Source organism: Ambystoma mexicanum, chromosome 8 (assembly GCF_040938575.1).
Source record: "Ambystoma mexicanum isolate Mex_15411 chromosome 8, UKY_AmexF1_1, whole genome shotgun sequence".
NCBI lineage: Eukaryota > Metazoa > Chordata > Amphibia > Caudata > Ambystomatidae > Ambystoma > Ambystoma mexicanum.
The window spans coordinates 256,040,781-256,061,492 of record NC_090929.1 but is presented as its reverse complement, the minus strand read 5'-3'; positions in this window follow the sequence as shown (position 1 = coordinate 256,061,492).

The window sequence follows — 20,712 nt, the reverse complement described above, 5'->3', positions numbered from 1 at the left end:
AGGAATCATCAGATGAGCTGCAAAGCATAACAATAATGGCGGCCCAGGTGTGAGATTGGGCTCCAGGTGCACCTCCAAATAGGTAAATATAACATGTTCTGGAATAACGACTACTCCTAACACATGGTATGAAGAATGTGTGAAGTGACACATTGCTTCACTGGCCTCTCTCCGCCTGTCCATTCATCATCTTCCTTGGCTTGTATTTTATTGTAGCATTTTCTACCAATCCCAACCGCTATGGTTTAAGAAAATGCCCTAACTACTTTCGAGTAGCACGGACTCGAAAATATATCCTTTTAGTGCGTTGCATAGTTCTGTTGTTGCCTATTTTAATTTCCAATATTTTTAAACAAAATGAGTTGTAAGGAAAAAAAAAACATTTATTTGTTGAACATTACTTTGGCCTACATGTGGATCAAAACCATCCCAATCCTCAAAACACACCAGGTGTAAAAAATGTATTGTTGAAATCAGAAAGCGCTAGATGATGCGCACGCAGGACTAGGCCCCCAACAGAACCCCAAGGGTTAGCAGAGATGGCGATCAGTGAAGGAGAAAGATCTCTGATAAAAATACATAAAGGCTGGTGAGAAAAGTGAGAGTGGACTAGAATGGGTATTTGGTGCCAGCAGACAGAGTGGCGAAGGTGGAGAGACACCTAAAGTGAACAAAAAAAAAACTTGCCAACACCAAGAGAGGCAACTTTGTTTAATTCAGAAAACGTTGAAATAAAAATGACACTGCAAAACAAAGATGTGGAGAACACAGTAAACAGCAAACAGTACAGGTCGATTAAAGTCTGTGCACTTAAATGGAATGATAGTAGGCCAAACTCGGGAAAATGTGTGGAGCCATTTCACACACATTTTCACCTTGAAAAATGCATATATCTGTGTACTCTGTGTGGACACAGCCTACAGGCACAGTCTGCCCTGTCATACTTCTTTGGAATTTGACAGACAGGAGTACACTATGTCAACTCCAGGAATGGGAAGGGCTAAGCTTCCTCCTGCCATGGCCAGCCTGATTAACTAACAAAGTCTCCATTGATCCATCCTGCTTTGTTATGCCTTACATCTGGTGGCAGTGATTAACATACCAACAAATGGTACTTCAAACAGGCTCACATGGGGCCTGGCTACAGAGGTTAACAAAGGAGACAGGAAGTGCTACAACCTTTCATATGTAACTGTGTCAACCTGAAGCCAGCTCCTACACTCAGTATCAATGACAATGAGCAGTCATGTCTGGGAATGCTGTTTATAGTAAACCACCCCACTAGGGGGACCCCATTCTAAGATACAAGAATGTGATGTGCAGGAGACAGAGAGTCTGGTCTTGCCACAGCTTCAAGGGAGATCTGCCGCTTTAATAGAGACCACATTGATCGGACCATTAACCAGAGACGCTCTTTGATCAACAACAGAAAGGACGATGGGTGGGACTTAGTCTCACAAGTGAGTGTGGCCAGAGATATTTCTGTTGAATTCACGATGTTGCCATTTTATTTCTGGGACACACCTTGTTACTGTTTTCACCTCCTTACCTTTTGTGTTGCAAAGCAATCTAGTAATGACCTAACATATACACAAGACTGTTGAAAGGGACCCTGTGACTGTTCCATTAAGATAGGCTTAGCCTACACAGATCCCTGTGGTCTACTTGGCTTTAAAAAAGGGTGGAGCTCCTCTTTTGGCAGATCATCTGAAGATTTCACAAGAAGTAATAAAGGAGAACTCAACCTTGGACCCGGGGTGAAGTTACAATCTGCCTTCCATCTTCCGCCAGTGAAAGAAGGCCAGAATATATACAAAGTGTGAAGCAAGATTCCTTCCATAAACATTTCCCAGGGAACAGAGGGATATAGTGATACCGAATCCAGTGGACCCTCCAGAACCAGTACCCAGCCAACACACAGCATGGCCTGCTAGGCTCTGTATCAAGCTACCTAGATAGGGAGTGCTAGATGGTCTCTGAACCTACAAAAAAGGGCAAGGCAGCTGCCTGCAACACACTCCCCAGCTGTGGGCCATGCCCCTTAAAGAAGGACATATGCCCACTGAAGAAGCTGGGAGAAGAGCCTCGACAAGCATCTACTGACTTCCGCATTAAAGGAAATTTTCGAGCCAGTCAGGTTCCTCGATCTGCAACTGATGGAAATGCTGACCGTTGTTAAGCTGCTGTCACTTAAAGAAATTTGAGACATCTCGACCAGTGCTTCAGATCAGCTGATCAGCACTGAGACAATGGTTCCTGATCCTGAGCCACTGTGTAGGCCAGCATGCAGCTGTTCGTCCAGCTTTGCTTGCTGAACAGTCTTGCCATCTGATACCTGCAGCTGACTTTCATCTCAATCTCTGTCACAAAAGCCTCCAAAGTGCCCTGAAGCCGACTCGACCCTGTCAAGCACCAAGAACCCCTACAGCACAAGGTACATTGTGGTTCTGTCCCCCTGGTCCTTCCCATAAGGCCCCAAGAGACATTTTAACACCCTTTGCTCCCTTTGTGTTGAGGCCAAGAAATCTTAAACTGTTATTAACCATACCGACTACCCTTCTGTCAGTATCCAGATTACATCCCTTTTCTTTCTTTAAAACTGTCTGTCCTTTGCATTCCTATACATGGTGGGTTGTATTTCATAGTGTTGCTAGAACTGTTGTGATATAAATAAAGTAGATATGTTTATAAAACATTGACAGTACAGTCCCTTTTATCATTGGGTAATAATTGTATTGTTGCTGTGTTGCAAATAACCAATGATCCTCGACCTTGCAGAGATAAGCCTGCCGTTTCCTCCATGTCACCAAAATTGGACATGTAGGTTTATAATGTGTTTATTTCAATCTGTTAAATCCCTTCTGGTGTACTAGAGGTGTGGGGCTGATTGATGATTTAGAAACCGATATTGATCCCTGGACCAGTGGTGCCCCGGAAGTTGATTTGTCACAAAGTCATTTGAACAGGTTATTTATGTTATGTTACTTTGCATTTGTATAGCGCCTTATGTACCATTGGTATGATCTCAAGGCTCTGGTAGGTTGAACGCCCTCAGGAACGTAGTTCAAGTCAGTAGAGAGAGAGAGAGTCATAAGGTGCTTGTGAGCACCGGATATGTGTGCAGCAAGTGTGGCACTCGTATGATAGCTGCTTCTTAGCGATAGGTGGGGTGGTTGGGAGATCAGGAGTATGTGTTCGTTCAGGCAGGGTGATACCTAGACTGATTCTGGCTGCGTTAGGCCTGAGGTGAACGCTTATGCTGGCGGGTGTGTGCCAGCTGTGTTTAGTTAGAATGATGGGGAGTATGTGGCAGGTGTTGGTATGAGAACAGCTATACCGAATGTGTCATAGTATCACTGTGTTCTAGTTTAGTGGTGGTGTATAGAGGAGAAGTAAGCATGGTGATGTGATATGGTGGATTTCAGTAGGTGCTTGAGATCGAGCGCACATCTGAACCATTTATTCTGTTTTATTCACTCAGTCTGTTCAGTCGGCTTCGTCTGTTCAGCTCCATCCGTTGAGTCCGTGCCATCCGTGGTGACTACTCTATGCAATCCGTGTACTCCAACCATTCCATGCACTCCAACCGTTCCATGCACTTCAACTGTTCCATGCTCTTCACCTGTTCCATGCTCTTCAACCGTTCTATGCTCTTCAAACGTTCCATGCACTTCAACCGTTCCATGCACGTCAACCGTTCCATGCAATTCAACCGTTACATGTACTTCAACAGTTCCGTGCACTTCCACCGTGGGTGAATGGTGAAAATATAGAACCAGAAACACAATTAAACTCAATTTTCTATAGTATAGTTCCTGTTTTATTAACAAGCTTTTATACTGTGCCATATCACCATTGTATTAGGCTCAGAGTGCCTTATATGCATGTATGCATTTGTTTTCGATAGCACAGTAGCACAGGCTTTCTCACGTTAGACACAGGAATCCTAGAGTACAAGGTATCCCATGCATAACCTTCTATCATGTGGGGAATCCTCTTTCGTCTCCACCATGAATGAATATTTGCCATTGCCAGGGATCCCTACTAACTCCTGATCCCTGTGAATAGACTTAGGATTTTCAGTGCTGTGCCTAAAATCCAATCTAGAAAGGTGAGGATGCAGAGGAACCATGAAAGCATCACTCAGTGTTCCAATCTAAATGGGTCAGAGATGGAAACCAAGGGAATAGATTTCATTTTATTTTATGAACACATGGTGTGGAATGTAGCCAAAAGGCAGTAGAGTGCTGCAGAATTCCAACGAGGGTGAGAGCATCAGGTTCAGTAACTGCTGAATGGGTTGCCAAAGGAAGTTGTAATATAGATCAGGCAGCTCAGGTTATTTTCTGAATGCGGTGCCATCGGAAATACCAGAAAGAGAAATGCAATCTCTTTCTATATTCGTAGAAGCCCAAAACCGAAATGCAGGTTGGGTATCTGAAAGAAAAGCATTCAAGAGCCTGAGAAGCAATAACGGGATGAACTCACAGAGTGGTCCATCATCGCTGGGGTGGACACGAAAGACAGAGACTGGGAATTCAGTTGAAACCAACACTGCTCCCTCCGCCCCCCGCCTGCCCCGCCCAACCACCATCCTTATGTGATTTCCTGCACACGGCAACAACCCGAACCATAGTTTCTACATAGGAATCAGCACACTCTGGAGCTCATGTTCATGGTTGGCGTAAAGTAAGAAACATGAGTAAAAGGTTTGCATAACGCCTTTACTCATGTTCCGTAGGTCACTCTTCATTTTCATTCATTTGCGTGGCAGAGAGGGAAGGTGTAATGCAAATTGCATTTCCACTGCCTTCCTTCCTCTCCACCATACAAAATGCTCAAGTATTTGTGTTGGCATGCATTTTCATGTCAGCGGAAATGCTGGAGATCTCTATGGGGGTCCGCCAGCTTCATGCACCAGCATAAAGCAGACAGACCCCATAGGCATCCATTGTACCCACAACTGGCATGCTTGCATGGCAGGCAACGTGCACAATAACGTGCACAATTACAATTAAACCCTTCCGGACCCACATGTCAGACAGGGTTTAATTGTAATTATAAACACTGTTTACCACGTGTGCATGGTTAACAGTGTTCGCAATTGAAATGAAACCCTGTCTAACATACACACATGTCGGGCAGGGTTTAATTGTTATTGTGACCACCACTTGCGATGCAAGTATGGCAAGTGGCCCTCACAATTAAAAGCAAACGATGCCTGGCTTTTGCCCTGCACTTTAGCACTCTGCCATGAAATGACAAAGATTAATTGGCGGGCGCTGCCTACGTGTATGTTAACACATCACAGCTTTCCACCACCAAATTACAATTTTGATGAAAATTACAACTCTGTGGTAATTTCTCAAACCTCTTCGTGGGATTATTATTTTGAAACCCACAGAGAAGCTTGATTCCTGTTGATCGTGCCTTAATTTCCTATGTCTGAAAAAAAGCAAGTGTTAGTCCAAGGAAATGATGATTAATTAGCAGTCATGGGCAAAGTAATTTGAGAAGTTATTGCATTTGTCAAAATTCAAATTTAAAGTTATTTCACACGTGTAGAATTCTTTCAGAATTGTAATTTGCGGCAAACTTTTCCTTGCGCGATATTCGCGATAACGGTGCGGATTCTATGGATAGCTATGGATGTTAGGTACAAGTAGGAATTGAAATTTCGTTTCTATCATAAAAACGGAGGTAGTTATTGAGGTTTTAGTAAAGGTTGTTTTTGTAAATTAGGCACGAGAATGGAAAACAGAAATGCACTTTGAAAATGAAAGATGGGTTTGCTTACACTATATTCTGACTATGAAAAAGAGAATGTCACATGTGAATTTCCAGTTACGTGGCCAGTGTAACCCTTCACGTGTGATACTCTAGTTTCCGTTCTGGGATTTCCTTTTCTTACTCAAAATCACTAACGACTTGTGATTTTATAAAACAAACAAGAAAAAAACAGCACAGGAAAGGTTCTGACAAGACGATGATTCTGAATTAAAAGACAGGATGGGTTGAGATTGGGACAGCGCAATGCAAAGATACTAGAGGTGACTTATTGATACTCACAAAATAAGTTATTAAATTGGACCATCAGTTCTGGTCATGGATTGGATCCGGTCTAGGAAGAACAGCACATCAGGCACGGGATTGGATCAGCTAGGCCGGTCACTGGTTTTGCACAGGATCTATCCTTCTTGTTTGTGGATATTTCAATCAGCTGGATAGCGAGTTCCTCAGGCAAGCCTAGTGGTGGCAAGCCAGAGAATTTCAGGATACTGGTTCAAAAGGCCTTCTCACACCACAGAGCTTCCTGGGTTGTAAGAATAAGTTTGAGGATTTGGGCCTTGCTGAATTCAATAGTTCTCTATTGCTGGTAAGAGTTTTGACATCTGAAAGGATATTAAAGCTGGATGTAGAATGCTAGATCAGAGTGCTTTGCTGGAATAAGGAAAGTGAGTGGATCTGTGTGTCCCTAAGTACAGGAGGGTGGAGCATCCTCTGACGGGCCCATAGGTCAGAGCTCACCCTCTAGTACCTGTAAGACAAGATAGCTGCACTAAGAGGAGGTTGCGGTGCCGGATTCACTTACTTCAACACAATTCAATAAGGACAACTCAATAGTTTGGTAAAGGGAAGTCAGTTTAATGACAAGTATAAAAAACGGGGAAACAAATGGTAATCAACAGAGTCGCGATCGCCTGCCTCACTTCAACTTCCAAATTCTTCATTCAGACAGCAACTTTTATGGGCAAAATTTCATTTGACGTGTAAAACTCATAAGTTTGTCATGCAATTCTATTGGTTGGAAAGGTAACTTAAGTATAGGTGCTATATCTGTATATGGTAACAGAGCATGCAGCTTGGATAACTCTTATCGGGTGGGCGTCTACGCCCATCCCACTACATCACTCGTGATAGACGTCACTACAAATACGACGTCTTATTGGTTCTACAAACTATAGGACCCTAGATTATTTGGTCCATTGTGATTGGGTGGGTTACACCCATTGGCATAAATCTCCACTTTAATTAGCAGCATGCAGAATGGACACCCAGATGTGGAGTGCCCCAAGATTAACCCTTCCATCAATCAGTACCTTTAGGGCAATGTGTCAATTAGTTGGCTAAGGGTGGCCTCCAAACTGTAGCTTCTTATCAGGAAAAGGTATGGCATCCTGGGTTCTGGGTGACATCAGACGTTCGTACCTCTGTGCCCTTGGCTGGTCACATGTCTGTTCACCGTGAATCTGCTTCATTTTCCTGTTATTTGTTTATTTGATTCTTCCTCTGCATTGCCACCTTACTGGGGCCTCTTTATCTCGAGCTTCACTGGCTGGCTGGTATGCTCTGAAGTTTCAATTCTCTGAGGCTGCAGCTCTCCTCCCTTCCTTAGGTTGACCTTGAATTCCCAGGCGTTGAGCTGCTTTTTACTGAGTTTCGATTCCGCTCTTCCCTTTGGCTTTGGCTGGAATATGAATCTTGGCCTTGCTAGCCCTCTGCAGCCTGGGCTTAATTCTGCTTTAACAAAATGGAGTCACACTTGTATAGTGTACTTTTATTGAGGTAGATATATAGTTGGCGCATGCCGCTCTATTCTTCTACTAAGCATTGCAAGCAGTTCTGTTTACTTAGCTTCTTGCGTTTCAAGCCCATTTACAAGCGTTAGCTGGTTGAAGACTTCCAACTCGTTTCGCAGCTACGTTTCCTTACGTCTCTTTATGTATCAACATGGTTTCTTCTTACACGTCCATTACATCTTTATTCTTTGTATTTCGCCCTTGTGTGTCATCTTTCGTTCGTCGTTTATGGTCATCTGTACGTCACATTTGGGCTCTTATGTCGTCACCATTCACCTTCCATTAAGGTTCTGTGGGTATCTTCAGAGACAGTCTGTATGTAGTCTTTATTTCGTGTCAGCCGCTGGTACGGTTGTCTGAGAGGGTACCGTGCAGGCCATGGCTGTCTGGTTCTGGGCATTTCAGCCGGTATTGCTCTTCTGATGGGCATCGGGCATAGGCCCAGTATAGCTCTCTGTTGGTTCAATTGCTCCTCCTACGTCATGTATTTTGGCGAGTATATTCCTGGTACCTCGAAATGGGGGGCAGGGGTGCAGGCCATGTCTGGGACCTCCTCTACACTCCTCCCTCTGGTTGGTTCATCGACCACTTCTGCTTCTTCCTTTGGATTCATCTTCCTTGGTTCTTCTGTATCTTGTTCGTCGTCTTCAGGGCTTGTAGAAGATGGTGTGAACGTGCGTATCTTTGGAATCCATATCTTTATCACACCTTTCAAACTTCCTGCTGTTTTTACATGTTCGTCTTTGTTACAGGTCATTAGCTGGCATTGTCCATTTGGGCTGCAATAGATCCATTTTCCTTCATACTTTCTTTGTTTCCTGGGATATGTAAACTTTGTTCCTTCTGGCGCAAATTCACTGGCTCTCACAAAGTCTCTTATTTCTTCATCAGTCAGGTCTCTGGGCTTCCATCCTGGCTCGACATCGACCATGATTTTCATCCCAGTGGCTTCCTTCGCAGTTTTCTGGCACTGTGTGATGATTATCTTGATAACACAGAATCCTAGCAGTATCATTACTAGTAAGGCTTCCAGAACCTTGAATATATCTGCCATCCATTGCGGGACCCATGAGTACAGTGCTCCAAACCAGCTGTCATCATACACTTCGTCAGTTTTGTCAATCATCTGGTTTTTTAAGTTTGTCAGCATACCTAGGGCTTCTGTTAACGTTCCATTTTCTTCGTCATGCAAAGGTATAAATGTGCAACATGATTCTCCGATGTTTGCGCAAATACCTCCATTCATTGCTGTGATCATGTCAAGTACATATCTGTTCTGGAGGGTCATCAATCAGATTGCTCTCAGTTCTTCTTTGATCGCGTTAAATCCTTTTATGGTGGTGTTGATGGTCTGCAATAACTCCCATCTGGTTATCTGCAACCATTTAGCATTCACTCCGATTTGGATGTGTGGCAAGAGTAGTGTTGTGAATACTGTTGAGGTGGGGCTAAAAAGCCTGTGTTCGTATGGGATTGCATAGAATGCTTCTTCTGATTTGGCAGAAAAGTAATTCTCTCTCTTCATCCGGGATACCAGTTCCACAGATCTCCTCTTCCTTAGATGAGCATCTGCTTTCGGGAAACTGTCAATACTCAAGTCACTTTTTGGGATCACTAGTGCGGGAACGTGGACGTTCAGTAGCGTGCATATGCCTCCCCAGTTTTTCGGTAGTTTTATATATGCCTTGGATCCACACGCCCAGTAATGGTCCATTATAACTGCGGTCCCTTCCGTCATTCCTGGGGCTTCAAAGATTCGTCCGCAGTTTTGATTGTGCCTCCCATGTGAGTCTCCCATTTTCCTTGTGCCACTGTTTCTGAAACACAGTTTCGGGTTTTCCAGTGGTACCATTTGCAAGGGTCCTCCTCTGTCTTTGACCCATGTCAGCAGTTTTACCAGCTTTGGCCATAGAGGTTTGCATAACCTCTGTAAATTCTCTAATGCTTCTTGGCAGGCTCCAAGGACCATCCAAGCTTGGCAGATAACTACTCCTTCTTCCCATCCATTTGGGGAAACCACTGTTCCCCAAATCTGCATCTGGCCTCTGTTCTTCCATATTTGAGCCTCTTCTGCAGTCTTTCCTTGGACATTCAGTCTCCGGTTTATTTCCCATCTCGTTCCTGATCCTTTGGTTTCTGGCTTCTCGTACCTGATCACGTGATTCCTGGTATGCACACTGTTTCTTGTTTTAATGTCCTGGATGTAGCCGTCTTATCGGGGTATTCCTTTTCAGTTGCTCATATCAATGAGGCAGCTCTCCTCATAAATTGTCCTCTGGTGTTGCACATTACTACGTGTGACATACAGTGTTCTGTAGGGACATTGATTTCTACGGCCACAAAGATCTTGGATTTTCTCATGCTGTATGGTAGAAGTGCACATACAAAGCATTCACCTTCAGCGTTTCTTCTTCTTCTGACCTCCTTTATGTGTTGGTACCAGGTGTTGTTTCCCAGGTGTGCTGTGCTAACCAGGTAGTCATTCAGTTCATTGTTATCTTTGTGTGGTCTTCTCTTTATTCTTAGTGTCTTTCTGTAGTTTGCTATAACTATATCTTTAAATGCATCTGTGCATCCATGCTGGGGATCTCTCAATCATGCTTGCCGGAGGGGCTGGCTTCTTTACCTGTATCGCTGTGGCGGGAGAAGGTTTTGTGTTTCTCTTCTCCTCTTGTATTCTCTCGTAGAGCTCCTTCAACCACCACCTGCGTCCCGGCTGCCCTTTGTATGGCCGGGTTGTGGGCCTGGTGCTTATTCCTTGTGTTGGGACTGGTGTGCTTATCATTACAGTCTCTGTGGTTCTATTTTTTAGTTCCTCATGCAGTTTCTTCGCTCTAGCTATAAACGAGAACAAATGGTCTATTAGCATTTGTGTCTTTGCAGTGAATTCTTGTGTAGCTGTCTCTGTCTTCTTGAGTGCTTTGGTTACATCTTCTTTAGTTGGCCTTTCGCTTGCTTCCTCTTGGTTACTTCCACTATTTTCTAGAACTGGTTGTTCGGTAGGAAGTCTCTTACTGTCTGTTGCCATCGTTCGAGGTTCTGTAGCCATTGACACTTGTTCGTGTGCATTCAGTGTGTGTGTGCGTGTAGTGGTCAGTGCTACATTTTCATTCATTCTGCGCTGACCCTGTCTCCAGCTTTTCTCCAGCTTTTCTCTTCATTCGTTTCTTCAAATGTGTATGACTCACTGCTAATTACATTCAATTTTAGTTTGTTTACTTTACCATCAGGTTGTCTTGGAACCGGAATGACTATATACGGTCTGGGTGCTTTTGTAGGATTTGTACGTACATAATCTGGTGGGTGCACTGAAATTGGAGCACTTCGTGCACCAATAAAGAATGCAGTTCTGATTGTTAGTGACAGAAAAACAATGATAATTACTATGCATATACACATTATCAATCTATATGAAAGCTGGCAGCATTTCCTTCCAGGGAAGCGGGGGCGCCCCTCTGTTGGCGGTAGGACCAAGTTACTGCTCTGGGCCCCTATTTCAATCATATCAATTGTTAAAGTTCTATAAAGTTCTATTCTTTTCATTTACTCCATTATTGTCTTTCAGAAACTTTGTAACATAAAGTGTCGAGTGCTTCTCAAGTGTCGCCCCTCTTGCGGGTGACGACAGTAGTCTCTGGTTATGGGGTACAGTTCCCTTGCTAGACTATGGAAAAAGGTTAGGCTAACATCTTTGGCAAGTCACATTCATTATGCATATCTAAAATAGGTAAGATCCCAGTTCACCTTGTGAACCTACTTCAGTCCTTATGATATGCTGGTACCTGTTAAATGTGAAAGGGAAAGCTTGGTACCAATCGGAAATCAAACCCAAAATTAAAGACAAAAATAAGGAGAAATAAAGATAAAAATAACATGAACAATAAAAATGAAAAAATGAAAGACACAAAAAAGTTCTCGTTTCTGTTCTTCTCAATCTGTCCCACGGTGGAAAGATGAAGAACTGTGTCTCTGTCTCCTCGATCTGTCCCACGGCGGTAAGATGAAGAACTGTGTCTCTGTCTCCTGGATCAGTCCCATGGTGGAAAGTTTCACCGGAATCTCCTCAGATACTCTGGAAGTTGGATAGCTCCACCTGGAGCATGATTCTGTGGAGGAGTGTGCCCATATGTGCGACATTAGCTGGGTCTCTGAGGTCGGTGATGACGTCAACCTCTGCAGGCCTTCCTACCATTCCTGGATAGTCAGTGACCAGACAAAACAGGACATTATGTGCCAGCCGTCTGTCCTCGGGTGACAGGGACATTTGTCCTGCTTGGCTGGTTTCTGGATCACAGGCCTTTCTTTTGACGTGAACAGTCTGTGCACTTTCCTGCCACGTGGATTGTGACCAAGTAGTTTAGTTTGATCCACAGTTGGTTCAAGTGTTCACTGTTTCTTGGATCCCTGATGTATGTGAGGGTATCCGTTGTTCTCCAGACGAGTCCTGGGCATTCCTCTACAATGCAAAAGAAAAGCGTGTATGTCAGTTCATCGATGATCACTTGTGGTAGAAGCATTTGTGTCCTTATTACTGTATTCAGGCAACTCAGCAAGGGCTTCCACAATGACAGTCAGTAGTTGCAAGATTACCTTCTTATTAGCAGGATCTTGTATAAAGTCTGTGACACTGGAGACTCTTCCTACGAGTGATGGGTATGAAATTACCACCAGCTGAAAGTAGGTCAATACATCTCATGTGAGATTTCATCCTTGAGATACCATGTAGTCTGTGAAACAACGTCTCGATATTGGCTGCTTCAGGACACTGTTTTGAAAAGTCTTTCGCTCACAACCTATCAGAGTCTTTGTTTTTCAGCAATGCTCAAGGATGGCTTGATTCAAAAGTTTGTGTGATCAGTGTGTTGTGGCTTGGATGCACAGTTCTCTTCTTTTCCCTGCAACTGTGATGTACAGAGTGTCCATTTTAAATCCTCATCCCCTTTTCGTTCTTCTTCACCCTGCAACTATAATGCACAGAGTGTCCGTATTATGTCCTTATTCCCCCTTTTTCCCTGCAGACAATGTCCCTGTTTTTAAGCCACAACTTGTTCATGATTTCCTTTTCTGGTCTTTGCTGCTTATGCATCCTTCTTCCCCGTCATGGATCTCGTCTGCATGTGCTGAGGTTCATCCCCGTTGTCTGTGGTTTCTTTAGAGTGAGGTGCAACTGGAGGGCTCTCCCCGATATATGGTTGAATGTCATTTAGAAAGAGCCATGCCATCCTGCCCTGCAGCTTGATGGCTGAAGGAGTGCAGTCCTCCACGATGAAAGGGCCATCAAATCGTGGCTCGTCCCACCTTTTCCTCGTATGGTTCCTTATCAATACTGCATCACCAGGGAAGACGAGGGGCACACATAGACTTTGAACTGTGTCTGTCTCAGCACCTCCTGTTGTGTTTTGTGCTGTGCTGCACCCTTTTCGCCATCGCTGCAGTTGGCCTGAAATGACAGAGCGGCTTGATGTCATTCAGTTCAAATACCCTTGCATTTTGGTCCCCAAGACCTCTCTAGTTGGCTGGGCATCACATCTAGCTCTATCTCAGGAGGCAAGGGGGGTCCTCATTCTCCTGCCGTGACTATCTCGTGCGGCGTAAGATGATGGTGGGAGCCTGGCTGGTTCCGAAGTGCATACAATGCCAGTGGTAGACAGTGCAGCCATCCGTTATTTAGAGTGAGTTTCAACTTGGCTATCCTCTCCTTTAACAAGCCGTTGAGCCTCTCACATATACCATTGCCCTCAGGATGATACGCCAACGAGAACTTGTGCTTTATACCAAGCAACAAGCTGATCTGCTCAAATATTGCATTGACAAAGTGAGCCCCGTTATCAGACCTCAATACCTCGCACACCCCCCATCTAAGGAACACTCCCCTTACCAGGAATTTAGCAGCACAGGTTAAGTCGGGGTGTGTAAAGGGACCTGCTTCTATCCATTAGAGAATGGACACACCACGTCAATTATGTACCTGTACCCGTTGCACACTTGAATCATCTCGACATAGTCGATATGTAAGTGCTGAAAAGGCCCATTTGACCGGGGGATGATTCCTCTCACTACTTTTAATGTGTGCCCAGCGGTGAATTGCTGGCAAATTATGCAGTTCACCATAAAGAATGCAACATGCTCCGCTAAATTCGGTGTAAACCAGTCTTCTGCGAGCGTTGCAGCTAGATTTTCTTTTGACATATGAAACGGGTAATGTAATTGCTCCAATGCTATCTTTAGTAGGATGACATGCATTACTGGTTTACCAGTGCTGTCTTGCCTACAGAACCCATCAGAGGGGTTTAAAGAACACCCTCGACATTTCCATAGATTCTTCTCTTCCTGAGGTGCCTCCCCTTGGAGCTCCATTAGTTGAGTCTGCCCCATATTGCTATAGACCTCTGGTGTGGCTCGTGCTACCATCATACACTCATGGGTGTGTGCTACCTCCACGTCCATGATTGTTTCACTCTTGGATGCCATACGCCTGGCTTCCATGTCTGCTTCATGGTTTCCACGTGATACAAAATCCATCCCTTTGGTGTGGGCGGCGCATTTCACGACTGCTATGCCCATTGGGAGCTGTAGTGCCTTTATCAGCCTGTCCAATAAGGCTGCATGTTGCACTGGCGTGCTGTCCACTCGTTGGTAGACCCTCCTTTTCCAGCGTGCTAAGCCTGCATGCACGGTTGACATCACATAGGCAGAGTCACTGTACACCGTTACTTCCTGGTCTGCATGGTTCTCAATGGCGAGTATCAACGCCAATAGTACTGCAGCTTGTGCTGAATAGTGAGATGGTATTCGTGCACTGACGAGTACTTGAAACTCTCCATTCTCTAGGTGTTTTACCACGGCCACACCTGTGTATCTTTGTCCATCCTCTTGGTCTATTCTCAATGAACCGTCAATCTCACCACCTGCCAGGGCATTTTCCTTTACCTTGGGGATTTCATCATAGAATTCCTCATAGTTTGCACAGTCGTGTATAGGTTCTCCCTCTGTGACTGGCTCAGCTATGAACGTAGCAGGGTTTACTGTTTTACATCGAACTACTTTGATCGATGGGTTAGAGATAATCACCTCATAGGCAGACACTCTCTGAGATGTCAGTGTGCCCTTTGGTTTCTCTTGAATGGGGAATAATGAGTGCTCGACGTATAACGTCATGGAGCATCCCATTAAAATGGATGACGCCTTCTTTATGGCGAATGCGGCGGCAGCTAAATGTTGTTCACATGGGAAGTGGCCTCTCATAACCGGGTCCAGAGTCCCACTGTAATATGCCAAGATCTTATACCCCAGAGAGGTTCGCTGAGTGAGTACTGCCGTCATAACATTGCCATCTGTATGTGAAAACAGGTAGAATTCCTCTGTATAATTAGGAATCCGGAGAACTGGGGCCTTACAAATCGCCCCCTTGAGTTCTGCAAACCCCTTCTCCATTGCCTCAGTCCATTCAATCTGTTCCTTTGTTGCCTGGGCCTTCTTTAGGGCCTGAAGCAAGCGCTTGGTTTGTACCAAGTTGTAATCGAAGACCCATGCTCGGACATAATTGCACAGGCCTAGGAAGCTCTCCATTTGTTTTATCGTGAGCGGCTTAGCCGTGTTCATGATAGCTTCAGCCCTTTCTGGGGGTACCTTTTTTCCCTCGTGTGAGATTAGCTGGCCTATGTACAGCACCTCTTGTTGACAGTATTGTAGCTTTTCCTGGTCAACTTTGTATCCTTTCACAGCCAATATAGTCAGTAGCTGGACAGAATCGTGCCTGCATTGCTCTTCAGTGGTGCTGCAGATCAGAATGTCAACCACATACTGCAAAACAACACTGTCTACTGCAATATTACTTAGGTCCATTTGCAGGATTCTGTTGAAAATGGACGGAGACTCACAATACCTCTGTTGAAATCTCGTGCTATTCAGAGGCATTCGTTTGAAAAGAAACAACGTCAGATCTTGCGAGTCACGGTGCAACAGGATTGAGAAAAAAGCATTTTTCAAGTCAATCACCGTGAAATATTTTGCCTCAGTGGGTATGTTGCATAGGATTGTAGATGGATTAGGGACTAGAGGGAACTCGGCTTCAACAATACTGTTTAATGCTCTTAAATCTTGGATTAAACGCCAAGACCCTCCCTTTGATTTCTTGAAGGGATAAATCACTGTATTACAGGGTGATTCTGACATCACTAGGATGCCCTGCTCCATCATGGTGGAAATTGTCTTTGCGATACCTTCATCCGCTTCTCTGGACATGGGATATTGTCGCGCTCTTAGTAAAATTGCTCCTGGTTTCAGTTTAATTTTCACTTCTCCTGCCCCCTTCAGGATGCCTACATCATAGGGTCCTGTAGTCCATACTGAGACAGGCACTTGGGCCATGTCATCATCAAAGTATTCTGGACACATCAGTGCCAACATAAATTCTCTGTAGCACCTCTCGTTTGATCATTTTGACCCAAAATATGAGACTCACTTCCACACTAGTCTCTTCTAGGTCAGGGTGTTCTTCGAACAGATCATCATGAGTGACATCAGTCACTCGATACTCTTCTACAATGGTGATAATCGTGCACCATTGTCTGCCTTCGTCATCATACCCTTAGACCAGTGCTACCTTCCCTCGCACTGCGTCAGTATGTATCATTAAGGGAAATACTTGCCCCTCTTCTTCATGCATAGGGATTCTTGGTCTGAATAGGAACTCATCAGGGCTTCTCATAGCTTTATCTACGAGGCATGGCAATCCCGCCATGAGAACATGCACACCATACATGAAGACTTCTGGCTCTAATGGTATAGCTCTCATGACTATGCGTCCGGAGTATGGTCTGATTATTTCGCACACGTTTGAATAATGCATTCCTGGCGTTGAGCATACTATGCCATCCTCCGTAAACGAAATTGTCATAATCAACTTTGTCATTAAGTCCCGAAACAAAATGTTTACTGGTGTCTGTCATGAATATAATAAGGGTACATTCATCTCACAATCCCCTACAGAGACTGGGAGATTGTCCATAAAGGTAACTCTACTGTGAGCTCCCGTGAAACTCTGAGTATCTATGGCCTGGCCGGACAAGGAAAACTTGCTTTCTCGTATGCACGAGCGTGTTGCACCCGTGTCAACTAAGAAGGAATATTCTTTTCCCCCTATGACAACATTTACCCTTGGTTCCCTGTTAGGGTCTGGTGTCACTGATAGGATAGAGCACATCAGAGTTCCCCGTGATCTGTCCTATTGTATATATAAGTTAGGTCCACTGTACACTTGTGGATTTCCTCAATTTCCAGGGTTGAATCCCCCTCTGGAGTTTGTTCCCTGTGATATTTGCGGCGGTGCCTGTTGGGATTGCCCCCGTGGCAAGTTCCCCATGTTCGAGGGTTGAACCCTTTGCTGTGCACCTTGCAGCACGCCCAGTGCCAGTTGCTGCACTGTGTGATTTTGTGCACCGGCTTGTTGCGGGAAGGCAGGCTGGTTCACCATGCCTGTTTCCATTCCTTGTTCATTTTGCCATGTGCCTTGGTTTCTGCATGCGCTTGCCACATGTCCTGTCATTCTGCACAGCAAACACACTGGCGGTGGTCAGGCCATCTGTCCATTTGGCATATCTTGACTGCCCATCGGCATGTTTTGAAAACCCCCTGATTATCCTGAAAACCTCCCGGATTACTTTGAAACCCTCCCTGATTACTCTGCCATCCTCTTCCTCTAAATCCCCTTCCCCTCTGGTAAAATCCTGCGTTACCCTGGTTATTCTGCGATGGATTAGTTGCTTGTTGTGCAGTTGGTTCAGCTGGGCTTGTCAACATAGCTCCTTCGAGAGCATATTTTGAGTGTTTCATTTGCACCAGCTTCGCTTCCTCACCCTTACGAGTTGCCTGCTTTTTACGATCCTTTTCTTGCAACAATCTACAGCAGTGTGCAATTGTCAACTGTATTTCGGCCCATGGTTTAGCGTGTACACCTACCAATTTCTTGAGCTGTTTTTGCACCAGTTCAGGCAACCCTTGGCACAATATATGGTAGAATACAGGGATAGATTTCGTCCAAGATTCATGCGTTTCGAGCACCCATGCGTCTTGAAAATTCTGGATATAAATTTATTTAATTTATTTATTTGCATTTTTAAAGTGCACATCTGCTCTAGGGCATCGTGGCGCTGTTACAAGTAGGTTGATTTAGCATAGGTGAATATTCTGAGAACAGTAGGAACATGGTTACAGACATGGCAAAGTTCTGTGGTTACATAGGAACAGTGAGCGTGTGTACAGTTGTGTGTTATAGCCATAGTTCATTGCAGTGGTGTTTAAGTAGCAGTCACTTAAATAAGATAGTTTTCAGTGCTTTTCAACAGGCCATGAGGGATGATTCTGCTCTCAGTTTGGGGGGTAGAGTGTTCCAGTATTTTTGAGCTAGAACTTCAAAGCTCGAGCCGCCGGCTTTAGCTCTGTTGAATTTGGGGACTCAGAGTTGGTTTGCGTACGGGTCCCTTTTGGGTCTAAGTGTCTGGACTGTTTGTATACATTCATTAAGGTAGCTAGGGCAGAATGGGATATGCATCTGTGGTTGATGGTAAGAGTCTTGAATTGGATGCGCTCTTTGACTGGGATCCAGTGAGCATTTTGTCTTGCTAAGGAGATGTGTTCCCTCCTACGAATATTGAGGGCATTGTTCTGTGTCATTTGGAGTTTATTAATGTTTTTGGCCGAGGTGCCTAGTAGGTGGAAATTGCAGTAATCCAATTTGGTACCTATGGTGGCCCTGGCGATGTTGAGGCAGTTCACAGTGGATAGGTGAGTCTTTACTGCATTGATTATCTTAGTTGTTAGTACTGCTGAGGAGGAGATGTGACTAACATGTCTGTCCATGGACAGGGTTGAATCTAGATATACTCCCAAAGTTTTTACAGCAGAGGAGACTGGGATTACAGAGTTCTCAATTAAGAAGTTACTGTATATTTGTTGTCTAGTTTACTGAGGGATTCTTTAGGTCCTTCCAGTAGGATCTCTGTCTTATCTCTGTTGAGACAGAGGCTGTTGGCTGCCATCCAAGCCTGGATGATAGCATATGTGTTTTGCAGGGTTTTTAGGTCTTGCTCGTAATCACCAGATAATGGGAAAAGAATGTGTGTATTGTCCTCATAATTGGTGAAAGTTATGCAAATTCTTATAGGTCGTTGAATAGAGGGAGTGTGAAAAGGTTGTATAGTGTGGGGGAGGTGCAGGAACATTTTGGTACTCTGCAGTTAATAGGGGAGGGAGTGGCTGACGCTTGGTCTGAGTAGACCCTCATAATTTTGCCCTCCAGGAAGGATGAGATCCAGGTTGTGGCCTCAGTATAGAAGTGAGCCGTGCTGTTGAGGTGTGTCTTCAGGATTTTATGGTCAACTAGGTCAAACGCAGCCAATAGGTTGAGGAGTAGGAGGATGGCACCTTTGCCTTTATCCATATTTCTTAGAAGTTGTTTTTTTAGGTTGAGTAGCGCTGACTCTGTGCCATGGCGTGGACGGAAACCGGACTATCTTTTGCCTAGGTTGTTGTGTAGGTCAAGGTAGGCTTGTATCTGTAGATAAACCGCCTTGTCCAGGATTTTCAGCAAGAATGGCACTGTTGTGATTGGCCTGTAGTTATTAGGTGAGTCTGGGTCTAGGGTGGACTTTTTTAGCAATGGGCGAACCCAGGCTTCCTTGAGAGAGGAGGGTACTGAGCCGGTGGCAAAAGATGCGTTGATGAAGGTTACAATGAACAGTGCTAGGGGCTCAGTGCAGTCATTGATTATGTTTGCTGGACAGATGTCACCTTTGCAGAGTGAGGGTTTTATTTCTTTCATGATGGGTAAGACTTCAGGAATGGTTACCTTTCTAAAGGTAAATGGCGGAGGTGAGTTGCTATCATGTTGGATAGGGTGCTTAGGGTTGGGGGAGGTTTGCGTTTTGTGGGGGGACTTGGGTAGGTTGTGTAGGTTGGCTTTGATTTTCTTTTGGAGTATGTCTATTTTGTCAAGTATAGCTTTCTGAATATCATTGCACCATTTCTTGGATCTTACATCAACGGATCTTCTGACTCTTTCATTTTCCGAGTCAGTGTAGCTCCCATATCGGAAGTGTCTGGGTACAGCACTCGCAGCGCTTTCCATACTGCTGCTCTACAATTATTGAATGGTGCTCCGTCATGGGTAGTGTTAATTATGGTTACCCCAGGGTACCCAGCCCGCTTCCACACATCGTCTGCTCTCTCACCAAGTATGGCAATCAGGAGATCCTTAATGTCCCCTATAGCTAACGTGACACCCCCTGTCATTTTTTCTAACTTGTGTATCCACTTCCCAGCTCCCGATGTCAGCATTGGAAGCTTGTTTTTCAGGTTCTCTCGATCCATGTGTGGCCATGGAATATATTGTGGTCTTGCGCCCCCCTTTTCTAGCAGCGGGAATTGAAATGTGCAGTCTTCCTTCTCCTTCCCCATAGCTCTCCTGTCTATCACTGGGGTAGCACTCCTGCATCGCTGTCTACATGGCAATGTCCTCAATCTGTCTACATAGGCAGGTGCTGGCACCCCCTTCTGACTGTGGGGTATACCCTCCTGTCGGCCAGACTGCACGTCGGACTCTGATGCCCTAGGTGCAGACTCGCTAGCGTCTGACCATCGTACCCCTTGGTCCCCTGGGAGCCGCTTCTCGCGCCGTCTCCCTGCTTAGTGTGTCTCGTCATTCATCTCCCCACCGGAGTCGGTCTCTGACTGTTATCAATTTACGCAACTCCTTGCATCTTCTTTGTTCTTACCAATCTCCAGCCTATGTAGGGACAGTCCCCTGCTCCCACTACTTTGGGTGACATCCTCAGTGTCGTACAGCTGAGTGTTTTCCAAGTGCTCATCTTCCCTTCCCCCTTGGGAAATTTGTTCCAGCCCCATTTCATCATATATTTTATCAATCGTTTCCCCGATGCTTCTGGTGTCGAAGTCATCTTCAATATTTGCCCCACTCGTGCTTGGTACTGAGTCGTACGCAGGAAAGAATTCTTCAATGTCTTCCCATTCTACAACCGGATTGGGTTTTTTAACTTCCCACTACAAATATTCAAGATCCTGTGCCCTCTTTCTACATTTGCGTTCTATATCATTATCGACTTCCTTGCGCTTC